The sequence below is a fragment of the Anabrus simplex genome, chromosome 2 (genome assembly GCF_040414725.1).
Source record: "Anabrus simplex isolate iqAnaSimp1 chromosome 2, ASM4041472v1, whole genome shotgun sequence".
Lineage (NCBI taxonomy): Eukaryota > Metazoa > Arthropoda > Insecta > Orthoptera > Tettigoniidae > Anabrus > Anabrus simplex.
Genome location: NC_090266.1, coordinates 587,069,465 through 587,085,029, shown reverse-complemented (window position 1 = coordinate 587,085,029; position 15,565 = coordinate 587,069,465). Strand labels below are relative to the sequence as shown.

Sequence of the window (15,565 nt, the reverse complement as noted above, 5' to 3'; positions counted from 1 at the left end):
AAGTAGAATGAAGGTTCAGGTGTTTCATCTGCTGAATCATTTACTGAGGAATGTGCTTTGGAACATATTTTTCAAACAACTTTTGCAAACAACTTTTCCAAACAACCCACGTGCATTAGTGTTTGCCCTCTGTGTGAATCCTATAGTCACCTTCACAATCTCACTTCCATGACAAGTGGGTTCTTTCAAATAATTGCAAACATAATGTTGAAGTCTTTTTAACTGCTGGCATATATCAGCATTTTTGCTAGGTATATTGACTTTGATATCAGTGATTAATGTTTTAAGAGGGCAATACAATGAGATAACCATACTTTCTTAACACTAATTGAAGAAAGAAAGAATTCTGGTTCTTCAAAGAATGAAGAATTTACAAAAGAACGACATGAAAGCCTTGAACTAAGGAAAAACTGATGACTACCTAGGCCTTGTTGAACTGATAACATTGGGACTGGAAGAGAACAAGAATGGATCAAACAAGGTCAAGAGAAAATATGACTTAAGTGGCACAAGGTAAAACAATGCCCACAGTGAGTTTAAAATCACTAAACATTTTCCAGTCTACGGTGTTGACGGGAGAGCTGTTGTGTGTGAACCGATTGCAAATATGAACTGTGTAGCTGAGTGTTGAGGGACAGTGAATGAAGACCACTGTGGGTGTGAATGTGAGACTTCGTTGTGCATATACAAACCGTGGACTGTGCGGCCTCTATAGTTGCACAGTGATTTTAATCGTGACCTGCCCTAGAGTCCAGTGACAGTTGCAGAAGTGTGTGTAGTGTAATTATTTTAGCTTGTTAAGTGTCAGAATGTACTGCCAGATTGTACCATGGCAACTGGTCTGGAATGCATTAATTAAAAAAATATAATTTAAAAAAAAGTAGCCAGAACAGAGCTACAAATAATCAAAGCCAAGTATGGAAAGTATGTAAATACTGTGAAGACTTAATACAGGACAAACAAACTGGTTCAATGTAAAAAGAGGTCCTGGATCCGTTGCACCAGAGGGTGCCAAGGGAAACAGGTATCAATAGATTGTAGCGAGCTCAAGGAGTCAGTACACAGAAGAAACTGTCAGCACTCATCGGACAGTGCCTACCACAGAGCTTCACAGTAGCACAGAGCTCTGCTGTGTACACACTACAGGTTTCCGGGAGAGCAAAATGAAACCTACCATTGTCGACAATGAACGCGCAGCCCACCTTCGTTTCTGTCCTTGAACCATCTGTGTGAACGACTGAATCTGGATACCGGAAAACAACGGACAGGAAGAGCCTCCAATAAATCAGGCCACTGTGCAGATCCAGGATTATTTCAGGTCGTCACATTATCCACGGAGGTACCCTACTTGGTTGTCTCACACGGCAAGGAACCAAAGGGACATCAAACAATCTGTGATTGCTATCCAAGCGTATTCCAACCGGCCACGTTGCTTTAGGATAAGCAGTGTACAGCTGCTGGTTTCCATTGTGGAATACGCAAGGATATCTTGAGTGAAGTGGCATCTGTCGCAAATTTGCAGCATACGACAGAAGCATTTGCGTGCGCCTCAGGTGTAAAGGCAGCAAACCAGATTCAGTGAGCGGGCTACCAATGGGGCTTGTACGAAAAGCTCCCGTCACCAAGTTAACCTCACTATGGTGGATGCTATTCAGTTTCGCAAGGACGCTTTGCCTTACTGAGCCATGTGCTGCCCTGCCCTAGTCTAACCTGGATAAAATATGTGCCCTATAAAATCATACGAGCACCGTGTAGTCAGCCCCCCAATTAGTGCTGCTAAGAAACTTCAAGATATTCAGTTTCTTGGTGCACTGCACTTCTAACTGCTGCACATGTGGCTCCCACAATAATTTGCTATCGAAAAGGAGCCCAAGAAATTGGTATGGGAAGAGCAACATTTCCTAAATAAAGCTCAGAATGTGAGTGAAAAGTGCGCTTTCGGCAAAAGTGCATAACAGAGGTGTTTGCGGTTGAAAACTGAAAGCCACGTTCTGAAGTCCACTGTTCCACTCTCCTAATAGCTTGCTGTAATTGTCGCTCTGCGACTGCCATAATATGCGAGCTATAATGCAGAGCAAAGTCATCCACATATAGTGTCGGTATTACTGCTGAACCAGCAGCAGCGACAATACCATTTATGGCAATCGCGATCAGAGTGGCACTAAGAACCAATCCCTGTGGGACTCCATTTTCTTGAATGTGGTATTGCGAATATGCCCTCCCAACTCGGACACGGAACAGATGGAGGGACAAAAAATTCGCAATAAATACCGGCAAGTTACCTTGGAATCTATATTGATACAGGGCTGAAAGGCTACCATATCGCCATGTGGTGTCATAGGCCATTTCTAAGTCGAAGAAAACAGCCACCAAATGCTGTTTGCGGAGAAATGCATCCTGGATAGAACTCTCCAGGCGTACCAGGTGGTCACTGGTCAAGCAAGCGGCTCGAAAACTACATCGGTAATTGGTCAAAAGTCCTTGTTTCTCCAGCCACCACACAAGTCAGCAATTTACCATCCTCTCAAATAGCTTACACAAACAGTTAGTAAGACAAATAGGTCTATAGCTACCTGCATACTTGGGATTTTTGCCAGGCTTGAGGACAGGAATGACTATACCCTCTCGCCACTGAGATGGAAACTCACCCTCTATCCAGATTTGGTTCAACACACGAAGGAGATATAACAGACTATCCTCACTAAGGTGTTTCAACATCTGGTTATGGACATTGTCTGGTCCAGGAGACGTGTCCTTGCAAAGCGCCAAGGCGCTGCGGAGTTCCACTCCATAAAGGGCACGTTATAGTCCTCTGAAGCTTGAGTGGCAAAACTAAGGTGATGACGTTCTGCCTCCCGCTTCAGAGCAAGGAAATCACAATGATAATTCCCAGAACCAGACATATCCACGAAATGACAGCCTAGACGGTTAGCTATCGAGAGTGGTTCAGTGAAGATACTGCCTGCAATGGAAATTCCCTGTACAGAATATGATCCTTGGATACCCAAAATAAGTAGAAGTTTAGTCCACACTTGAGATGATGGAGTATGTGACGTCATAGACGACACATATCTCTCCCACGAAGCCTTCTTACTTTGGCGAATAAGAACTCGCGCCTTAGCGTGGAGCTTTTTAAATTTTACCAAGTTGGCCACAGTAGGCTGCCTACGATAGCGTTTATGAGCACGACGGTGTTCTTTGATAGCTGCTGCAATTTCTTAGTTCAACCAAGGAATAAGTTTTCGGCGAGGAGTCCCTGAGAAGAATGGAATGGACTCCCACGTCATTAAAGACAGCCAGTGATGTGAACTTTGGCCAATCAGCATGTTTAAGAATCCATCGAGGAGGAGCCTCGACAGACTTTGGTTTCAACAAAGCAAGAATAATGGGAAAATGGTCACTGTCGCAGAGATCATCATATTTATTCCACCAAAAATGCAGAACCAACAATGGGCTGCATAGACTTACGTCTAGGTAAGAGTATGTGCCGTAACGTAGAATGAAATGAGTTGGTTCGCCTGTGTTCAAAGTACATAAATTCAGCTCTGTCACTAATGTTTCCAACTCCCTTCTCCTGGGGCAAGGCGCTTCAGAGCCCCATATGGGGTGATGGGCATTAAAATTACCCAATAAGAGGAAGGGAGGTGGAAGCTGATCTATAAGATCAGTAACATAATTTATGTTAAGAGGCTGGCCTGGTGGAAAATACACATTACACACTTTTGCTATGACAGGCAGCAGTAACCGCAACACAACTGCTTCTAGTGGGGTTCTTAGAGGAACCTTTTGCTATAAGTATCAGAACAAACAAAAATACCCACGCCACTGGACGCAAGGTGAGCAAAATATCGTTCTGTCGAGTATAGTCTGAAATTTCTCAAGATGTATGATGACATGTTCTGAGGTTTATCTCCTGAATGCAGACTATACTCACCGCGAATCACTAATGAGGTGATGCAGCTCAGCAAGATGCCAGTCATAATCGTTACAATTCCACTGTAACAGTGCCATAGTGTAGACTAAAAGAGAGAGTGTTAGGTTATGAGCGACAAGGTGCTCTTAAACCCAAACACTATCAACATCAACATCTACATCCAAGATGTAGATGACAGCTCGACATCCATCCCGACTTTGACAGCCGGCGGGACTGACACCCAGAACTTTGATGCTTTCCGGGGCCGAGAAGTTTCCCTATGAGGGGAGCGCACAGGTTTGGAGCAGGTGTACCTGCTGGTGCAGACTCATACCCTCCACTGGAGGGCAAGATTTCCCCTTCACAGGAGAAGTGTGGGAGCACTCGGTAAGGGCATTCCTCTTCTCTGGCTTCTTTTCAAGTTTAGATGGGCTGGTAGATAATTTCCCAGCCCTGGTTGACGATGCCGCCTCCGCTGGCTTGGGCACAGCTTTCGCCGACCTCTTGAGGGAAGGAGACGTTGTCTTCCTCCCATGCTGTGCCGGCTTAGAACAGCCAGCCAGCACAGACTTGTTTGTAGTCGAAGGTGGGGTGGTCCCCTTCCTTCAAGCTTTTACTCATTGCAGCTTTGCTGCTTGTGAGAGCAACAGCTGTGTTGGGCGCAGTGATCTTCACTGGTAATGATGTCGTGAATGATGAACCCAGGAGACTCTCAGCTATCATGCTGTAGTCTAGTGTACTTATAGGTATATTTGTGGATTTAAACTTATGGCGTTTTTCTGGTAGGAAAGACTATCTAGGGTCTTGATCTCCTGGATCTTCTTCTCAGTCAGATATGTCGAACAGTTCCGATCTCAAGGAGAATGAAGACCAGGGCAGTTAGTGCACCTGTACGGAGTTATGCACTCTTCCATGATGGGAGCTGTTCTTCCACATGTACCACACACAAACTGATTCGAACAATGAAATACCATATGTCCGAATCTCTGGCATTGATAGCATCGCATAGGAGGCGGAATATAAGGCCTCACATCGCAACAATAAGTTATTACTTGACTTTTGTCCAGTAACACTGACAACATGGAGACAATGAAGGCACCAGTGGCAATGTCTTCACTGTTGACTTTGCGTGTAATGCGCCGAATATGTGTCACACCACGGTTCTTCATGTCTTCCATCAATTCATCCTCAGTGTTCAAAATAAGGTCACGGTGGAAGATGACTCCGCGAACCAGATTCAAGGATTTGTGCTCCTCCAATTTGACAGGGATTTTGCCAAAGTGGTCGCACTTAAGCAACTGATCGGCTTGCAGTGCTGTGCGAGTCTTCAAATGCAGACTACCATTTCGCATTTTCTTGAGATCCTCAAGTTCGCCGTAGACACCTTCAATGTACCTACTAAAAAGGATCTACTTTGCCAGATTAAAATCGTGCCCATCGGTTCTGGAAGCAACCAGAAACCTAGGGAACCTGGATCCCATTCCTTCATGCTGCTCATGTTCCCAGGGGGTTGAACCCCTCAAGGAATCAAAAGTTGAGGACTTCGGTGAGGGACCAACTTGGGCAGGTAGAAGACGTTTCGAAGCCATGCCCGAAATCATCCACCCCAAATGCCACCAATTCTGATCAGGGGTCTCTGTAGCCAATACAAGCAGCCAAGGCAATACCCACCTGGTCATAGCCGGTATTGCCCGGGATCCGATGTGGATGATGCCTAATCATGAATGACTGAGGCGATGAGCAATAGGACTCCATTTCTCCAATCACCCACAATAGCATGTACCCCAGAGCGTGTACAGAGCACTAAATATAGAGAAAAAATAAAAAACAATAATATGTCCTTCTGGTATTCGGCTGTGTGGGGACAAGCAGGCTTTCGGGCGTAATTGCACACATAAGAAGCCCATCTCCGAGCAGCACACACATCAAGAATTTTGAATCAGTCTACAACTAACCCTAAAAAAAAAAAAACAATAAAAAATAAAGAGGGGACCATGGCCACATGATCCTTTTAGTTGCCTTCTATGAGAGGCAGGGATTATCTGTGAATGTATTCAGCTACTCCCATCCATAGGAGGTCCAACACACGATATCCAGCCGCAATCCATGTCCGCGCCCATCTCACCCCTTTTAGTCGCCTCTAATGACAGGCAGGACATACCGCGGGTGTATGCTACATATGCGTCCCCCACCCACAGGGGGTGTTACCCTTTTAGTCGCCTCTTACGACAAGCTGGGGATACCGTGGGTGTATTCTTCGTCTGCGTCCCCCACCCACAGGGTGTTTTATGGCTATTATCACCCAGTAATGAGAAAATGTTGTTTCTAAAAATTTATAACAACCTTTTTCACGAATATCAGATGAAATAAAAACTTGGCATAGAAACCAAAAATAAGTTACTTCAAGACGCATTAAAGTTTGGTAGCGATCAGATCAATACTTTTAAAGTTATGAATTTTGAAGTGAGCGCTCCGTTGAAAATTGATAAATACCGGCACTATTTTTGTTCAACCTGCATTAAAATTTTATTTGGGTATGATAAAAAGTTCTAGTGCACGTAATTAAACGTAGGATAAAGTAAGCTAAATTTTGGTGTAGCTTGGTTCTATGTGGGACAAAGGATAAACTTTCATTAACGTATTAACTCAGGTGTCTATACTTTTTCCACGACAGTAAGTTGATGGGCATTTCAGTTTCAAATGCATTAAAATTTGGCGGTCTCAATCATGCTTCCTTTTCTGTGTCAGTTGATACTGATAACCTAACTTAACCTAAACTAATGAAAGAAAATTAATTACTCTTTGAAATAGGGGCTGTAAAAGAAGACATTATTAAAATGACTATTATGATTTTGACAAAGAGAAAAAAAATTATTAAACAGTTTTATACAAGTGTGAAATCATTTAAATAAATAATATTCATCCTATAAATAAAAAGACAGCTGGTGGTTCCAGAAAAAAACCGGATAAATTAGAGATACGTGACTGTTGAAATTGTCACTGCCTTTTGGATAAATTAAAGACAAATGAATGTCAAACTTATAATCTCAACAACACTCGAGTGTGGGCCTGTACGCTTCGAGGCAGGAGGATAATTCAGATAATTCAGAGAACAATTTTAATTTATTTATTCACCTCATTTTACACAATATCTATTGTTTCCATTCCTTATTTCTTTTCTTTCTTTCTTTCTTTCTTTCCTTTTTTTTCTGTGATCACTTTTATAAATTTGCTTGGGTTTCAAACAACAGTCATCTCAATTGTTCCCATATTGAAGAAGCAGCAGGAGTAGTATTACATACACCGGTCACATTTAGCCTTAACAAATGAACATTTTAGCTTCAATCTCTTCACCAGTGGTTGTATCGAACACCGTAAGCATCAGTTTATATCCTTGTTTTCCTTGTTTTTCATCCTCTTTTGAGACACATTCAGCTAGAAATTTTAAAGATGGTTTTAACCTACCTGTGTGTTTATATTTAATTTAACTGTACTTGTACTTTGTTTATTGTGCTTCTCAAAGAACATCAAAGGTATTTGTTTCTTTATCCTTCTTAGAAGCAAAACAGCAATTATTTTATAAGATGTTTAAAAAATTTATCCATGTGTTTTATTTATACGTCTTTTATACGCCCGTACTTCAGTTTATCGGAGAGCATGAGGAACGACAAGGCGTGTACGGCCCATGCTAAGAGAGTAAGAGAGAAGGGTAGTGAAAGAAAAATTCATGATTAAGTGGATCCTTCAGTTTATTCAATAAATAGGCAAATAATTATGTCACCTTTTATAGCTGAATTGTAGATTTGTCCCTGAGGGCGTAAAGAGGACGTTGTCCCGCGGCGGCTGCGTCGTCTTGCGGTCGGCGTCGGCGTTGTCTTCCGTCGTTGGTGTTTGTATTAGTGTTGATGACTCGAACCAGAGGCAGGAACGGGGAAATGTGGAGCTTCCACATTTGACGTCATGGGGTACTGGTGTGACACTTCCCTATGGCGAAGCACGCCGAAATAGTTCCCACAGTAGCAAGGATAAAGTTAGAGTCACAGTTCGTATTGGGAATAATACGCAAATGAAACAATCTAGAACCTTCCGAGGTGCGGTGATCAAGCACTTCATAAAGAAAATTAAATTTATCGAGTACAGTCTCTGCACTGTACTCCACCAGCATAATACATTTGTTGAAATAAATGATAGTCCAAATTCCCGTGCGTCGTAATTTTCAGATTAACACTGGCACTTAAGATCATAATGCAACACAGTTCAACGGATAGACATAGTCTTTAAATGAAATTGGGGCTGGCTAGAAATACTACCGCTGCTTTCACACAGTCTTTGAACGAAATTAATGCTGGCACAGTTAATGCAAGAACACAGTCTTTAAATGAAATAAAGCTGACACAATTAATGCAAGAACACAGTCTTTAAACGAATCCAAAGCTGGCACAGTTTATGTGAGAACACAGTCTTTAAATGAATTCAAGCTGGCGAGAACACAGTCTTTAAACGAATTCAGAGCTGACACAATTAATGCAAGAACACAGTCTTTAAACGAATTCAAAACTGGCACAGTTTATGTGAGAACACAGTCTTTAAATGAATTCAAGCTGGCGAGAACACAGTCTTTAAACGAATTCAAATATACAGCCGGATCGAGAGACGAATTATGTCGCGACGGCTTACTTGCACACACTCGCTGATTCACGGCTTACTGCCGACTCACTCCACTCTCTGCCTTCAGCACACTGCCGTCGCATACCGCACACTCTCTCTGCTTACATTCTGCCTTACCCCAGGCTGGCGACTCGCTTATATTTCGTTCATGCAGCAATGGAACACGAAGGAACCTTCTGCGTGACGTCGCTTGTCCTTGGCCGGTGTTCTGGAACGTCGCGAACTTGCTCGCAGTTCCCATTATGCCTGTGCGCTCGGCGCAAGTTTACGGCCGGGTATTAGCGAGCTTCTCTTAATAAAAGAATGAAACGTGAATGCTCGTAGGGCGTTACCGTTTCAGTAATCTTTTAATTTTATCTAGTACTGTTGACATTAGCTGAAGATGGTCCATACAAGGACCAAAACATTTCTTAATTTGAGATTATATTGACTATAACTAAATTAGTTGGGTTTTTTTTTTGCTAGTTGTTTTACGTCGCACCGACACAGATAGGTTTTATGGCGATGATGGGATAGGAAATGCCTAGGAGTTGGAAGGAAGCGGCCGTGGCCTTAAGGTACAGCCCCAGCATTTGCCTGGTGTGAACATGGGAAACCACGGAAAACCATCTTCAGGGCTGCCGACAGTGGGATTCGAACCCACTATCTCCCGGATGCAAGCTCACAGCCGCGTGCCCCTGACCGCACGACCAACTCGCCCAGTTGTAAAATCTTGAACAGGTGGATGTTTATTTAAATCAAATTTTCTTGTAGATATTCTTTGTTCTTAGAACTCATCACTGCCATCTGAAAACTACCTTGAATTACTTCCGAGGGGAATAATAGTGAGAAAAACGAGCATCATGAAACAGCATTTTGAAACCAAGAATTAGCAATGGTGCAACAGGTTAATGACAATACCACAGGAAGTGTCTTACCACGGTTTTGTAATACGTGATATTTATTGAGAATGGTGCGCCCAGGCATGAGATTATGCGAGACTTTAACGAACCTGTCAAAATGCAGTTTAAAGCAACAGCCCAGGTTGTGCAATCTGGAGCTTGAGACCTAAGAGAAGAAGTGAGTACACTTTGTGGAAAAATGATGGTTATGGAGACTTGTAACAAGCCTATCAGCAGTGATGGCAGCTCCAACATCGCTAAGGTGAAACCCAACGATATAGTGGAACCACTTCTTGAAGGACAATAAATGGAAATTATTTAGGATCCAGCTATTCAATACAATGTCATTTATTAGTGTGAATCCATCACATGTCGTTTACATAAGGTGCTAGTTTCGGCACTTATATTGTGCCATCATCAGACATAGTCATATTAGGCAATCACAAACAATCTTAAAACCATTTAAAACACATTATAATATCTGCATAGATGAATATTAAATAAAATAATGGTACAAGATGATGTTGCACTCTTCTTCTTCTTCTTCTTGCGTTCCGGCCTTCTAAGGACCACGTTACAATTTCAATTGTTCCTCCTTAGTTGTTCTTTCCTTTTCTTCCAGTATTCTTTCATTGTTTCACTGTGTTTCTTTTTCCTGTCTTCAGTCCACTTTGTGCATGTTTTCTTTTCCTTCCTCCCTTGGAATCCTTCCATTTGTAAGACTTTCTTCCTAAAAATCTTTCTTTCCAATAATTCTTCTTCTCGTATGTTGTTCCTTTCCAGGTTGCACTCTAATATAAAATCCTTTTAAAAATGATAATGACTCCATTGCCGTCTGCCTGTCAAACAGGCTGCTCAAGGTTCCAAACCACATATTGAAGTGGGAATCAATTTTTGGGTCAAACTAACCGTTTATTCTTTTGGAACCACCCAAATCACAGATTAAACAAGTGTCAAAATTGCATGACAATATAAAATTCTGCAGCTTATATTCAACAAGACTAAAGACATGTACAAGCTGGATTATACACTACGTGTATAAAACAACGGAGTCATCATAATTTTTAAAAGGATTTTATATTAGAGTAAAACATCATCTTGAACCATAATTTTATTTAATATTCATCTATGCAGGTGTTATAATGTGTTTTAAATTATTTTTTTTGCTTTATGTCGCACCGACACACATGTCTTATGGCGACGATGGGATGGGAAAGGCCTAGGAAGTGGAAGGAAGCGGCCGTGGCCTTAATTAAGGTACAGCCCCGGCATTTGCCTGGTGTGAAAATGGGAAACCACGGAAAACCATCTTCAGGGCTGCCGACAGTTTAAATTGTTTTAAGATTGTTTGTGATTGCCTAATTTGACTCTATGGCTGATGATGGCACGATATAAATGCCAAAACTAGTACCTTATGTAAATGATACGTGATCGATTCACACTAATAAATGACATTGTGTTGAATAGGTGGACCCTTAATAATTTCAAATCCCACTTCTATATGGATCATGATGAAATTTCTAAATATCTTGAAGGACATTCCGGACCCAGTTCAAGACTGTCTGTGGGCACAACAGTTGGACATAAGAAGAGAAGACCAAAAACCTGATAGCCGGGGTACATGGACAAGTATTACATAGCCCCCAACTGGGTGCCACCTATGAAGAGAATGTGGGAGCCCTCGATGGACATTATGGTGACCAACAGCTGGCAGCTGCCTATCGAGTCCAGCCAAGAAAGAGGACCCAGTGTGCCAACAGAAGTCTGCCACCGAGGTAGAGCAGTTGCCCACAATCTGCATGCACGTGAAGCAGCTGTTACGAGCCCTAGCCCTGGATATTGTCCTGTTGATGATGATGCCTGTTGTTTAAAGGGGCTTAACATATAAGGTCATCGGCTCCTGAATGTTATCAACTAGAGCAAGCCTGGAGGGGTGTACATTACACTTCCATAGCTATGGTACTCCGTACAATACATAAATTATTCTTTCATATAAAGATGTACTTAATTAAATGTGTTCAACATGATGTTTGTATAAAATGTGCCAAACAACATGATTTGATAGATAGATAGATAAATGTTTTTACTGGTGTAGTTTTTCTCTTACACTAAAACAATTATTATACATAGATCAAAGTTAACACTACCGTAATTAATACTAAGTATAGCACACTTAAACACAATCTAAATATTTTATAACAGAAATAAAATTCCACCCCAGTGAGATATACATACTTACCTAGTGGTAATAATGTACTAGCGCGATCAGTATAAGACTAGAAATGCACAGTTCATTCGTATCCTGCTGTAACTCTTAACGCACTTTTAAATGACCCTGTGGTTGGTATTCCTCTGACGTCATCTGGTAAACGATTCCACTCTCGGGCAGCGAACACAGAAAATGAGTTATTATATGTGGCAGTTAGATGGTGAGGAATGACGAGCAGGTTTGATGTTTGATCCCATGGATCTTTGTTATGCATATTCGAGAAATAATGAAAACGTGAAGAAAGATAAGATGGGGAAGATGTAGTAAGGATTCGGTGGAGGAGAGACAGAGTATGATGATTACGGCGAACATGGAGTTGCAACCACTCTAGTTCTAGGAAAGATGATGACACGTGGTCATATTTTCTTAGATTGCATATATACCTCACACGTGCATTTTGAGCGTGTTGCAGCCTTAGGGACAACAGTGGCCTCACATCATTGAAGACAACATTGCAATAGTCAAAATGTGGCATTACAAGAGCCTCGATTAATTTCTGCTTAAGTTTTATTGGAAATATATATTTATATAAAGAATGAAGAGCAGAGAAAACCTTTTGGCAGTATGTAAGATACGTCCAGTCCAAGTCATGCGTTCGTCCATGGTAACGCTGAGGTTCTTTACTTGTAGTAGAACAGGAATTGCAACATTCTAAAGGATTACTCTCAGCAATGGATGTTTATTAATACCTGTCATTTGATTTTGATTGCGAAGAAGGATTACTTGTGACTTTGTAGGGTTCAATTGCAGGCCGTGGGGAGCAGACCATTCACTAACAGTCTGTAAGTCAAACTTTAGTAAGTATATATTTTCCTGAAGGTCTTGTGCAGCAGAGTCTGTGTAGAGTTGAAGGTCGTCAGCATACCTGTGGTATTTGCAATGTCTTAAATTCGATGATATGTCATTCACAGAGAGTGCAAAAAGAAGAGGTCCAAGTACAGAGCCTTGAGGGACTCCTCAATTCACGTGGCACTATGAGGAAGCGATTCCAATATTACCTTTCACACACTGTTGACGTCCATGAAGATAGGAATGCATCCAAGCAACTGTACTCTGAGAAAAATGTAGAGCCTTCAGTTTTACAAGTAATATGTCAATGTCTATGCTGTCAAAAGCTTTACTGTAATCTAGCAGTACTAGAACTGTGACTCGTCATCAGTCTATTTCTTGTTGAACCTCCTCAGTCACTTTAAGTAAGGCTGCAGTTGTACTATGTCCTTGTCGGAAACCGGACTGGAAAGGATTAAGGAGATTGTGCGTTTGAAGGTACTCTGGCATTTGTTTATGGACTATATATTCTAAGATTTTAGATAAAGCTAATAAAAAATACAGATTGGACCATAGTCTCCCTCGTTCAAAGGTGTTTGACTTTTTGGAAGAGGTAGCACAATACCCTTCTTCCAGAGAGTTGGATATGTCGAGTATAGAAGAGAGAAATTGATTATATGGGTTAAGGTTGGTAATATAAAAATCGAGATTTAGTTTGACCATGTCAGTCCCAATGTCATCAACTCCTTTTGCTTTCGTGCTTATCCTAAGGACTGCTTTTCTGACTTGGAGGGGAGTCACGTAACTGAAATAGAATTTATCTCTGTCAGGGGTGGGGTGTGTATCGTAATGGTTCATATGTTTCTGTTTGTCGACAGGTTGTACTACGGAGGAACTAGCAATAAAGTACTCGTAAGAGTCTCGAGAGGTACTGTAATTTCATCTTTGTTTTTGTTCTTCGTAAGTCCACGGTTATTAATAGATTTCCACAATGTCATCACTGTTCTACCGTTAGGTGTAATCAAACTGTAAGCATGCCGCAGTTTAGAAATCCGTATTTGTTGTGTTGTCTTGTTTTGTAACTTCCTATATTCGTCAAATTTTGTACAGTACGGTCATTTTTTTTTTTGTTTTTTTTGTTTGTGGGCACAGTCTCTTTGTTTCATTAGTTGTCTAATGTCATCATTTAACCACGGGGAGGGTCCTTTGGATATTCTCGCTCGCCGCTTTGGGGCATGCTTGTCAAATAGTTCCGTTACTTTGCTGTTAAAGAAGGTGACTTTGTTGTCTAGTTTGTTATAGTTCGTGATGTTTCGCCAGGGTATGTTCCTTGCGTCCTTGAAGAGTCTATCTTTATTTATATTTTTCAATGGTCGTTAGGTAATAAATTTCTGGGAGGTTTACGGTGGCCAGAGGTTATACACGATGTATATTGCGTCGTGCAGAAATACCAGGTACAGAGGTTTGACCAACATTGAGAACTCTGTCTGAATTGCTGGTAACTATAAGATCTAACAGTGTGTGCGAATGAGATGTGTGGTGAGTTGGAGATAGAGGTAAGATGTCCATATCATAAGCTTGAAACAATGTTTTAAGTCGCGTGGTTTCGGGAGAAGTTACGTCATTAAGTCTGTATTAAACTCTCCCATAATTATTGTGTGAGGGTAGTCTGCCAGCAGTTCAGTTAAGTCAGTTTCAAAATCTTTTAAGTAGCCTATATTCGGAGGTTTGTTAACTACTCCTACAAGGGGTTTAATGCCATTCACTGTTATTTCTACGAACATGTATTCTGGCCTCTCATACCTGCCTGGTAAATGACATAACATTTTGGGTTTCAGGCTGGTTAAGTAATACAATTTAATAATTATATTGTAATTACAATTCAATATGGATCAGAACCATGAAGGTTATATCCTATGATTAAGAAATAGCCACATACCCCTCCACCTCGCTTGTGGGTGCGGTCATTTCTCAGCAGGCCCCGATTTCAAGTAGTTAGCGCCCTGGGCAAACAATATTTAGCCCCACACACACATACACGCACGCACACATACACACACACACAGACAGAGCTCGTTTTCCTGTTCCTCTAAAAAAATTATTGTTTACAAATTAAATTTTACAGTTTTCAAGATTATGAGTTTTAAAAAAAGCACATTATGCAAATCAAGTTAATTCACATAATTAAATTTATCAAGCCAAATAAAGGTAACAGCCAAATAAGAATCAGGCTGTTTTTATTTTTATTTAAAAAACTGTTGGTTCAGTTTGATAGTTTGTGTGTGAGTAAAATTTTTTAGAAACAAGACACATTTAGTTACCATTAATTTATTTTAATTTATATCGATCACATTTAAAAATACAAGTTTTGTTTATAGGCTACTTGTATATAATACCACTTTACATAAAAGATGTTTTCCTTGATTTTTTCCTAGCAAACTCTTGAACAATTTCAAAAAGTTGGTTTCCAAATTTAAATCTTTTTCAGTGCACATAAGGACTAATAAGCTTAACTTTTCATTAAGAAGAGTTGCCCTCTTAGCATTTTTACTCTGCTTAAAACTAAAAAAATTCCTTTCTGCCGTACAGTCGGTTACTGGTAAGGTCAAAACATCGTAGTTGCAATTTCAAGGGTGGGAAAAGTGCTTGAAAAAATTGTTTTGGTTAATGTAAGAATACACTTTAGCCAGGTTTTGGAATCCCTAGAGTTCAACATACATTTGAAAGTGTACACACTCATTTATAAAATATTGACTGATGTCTTCAGGGTACGGCTAACTAAGTTTCAAAGCAGCGTTCCTCACCTTTTATGATTCAGATCAGCCAGTCAGTAGTAGAGGTAAAACTTGAAATCTGGAAGCTACAACTTCATATGCTTCCTTCCTTCTTGCTAAGTTTCCTATAAGTGTGTCCATTATTTTAAGGAACACATTATTTTTGAAATTTGTTCTTGCATCTATGTCTCCTTCAATCCCACGTGTTTCATCTGCAAATATTTTTTGTTTTCTTACTCTTGGGTAGCTCGGAACATCATATCCATCTAATTTCAAAGCAGATTGCTCATAT

At 40.8% G+C, this 15,565-nt stretch overlaps 1 protein-coding gene across 1 annotated transcript in view; it reads right to left on the bottom strand.

The window, feature by feature from the left end:
- The window catches only part of Nuak (Nuak family kinase 1), a 585,653-nt gene that overhangs the window by 240,280 nt on the left and 329,808 nt on the right, over positions 1–15,565 (bottom strand). The gene's annotated exons all lie outside the window — the stretch shown is intronic.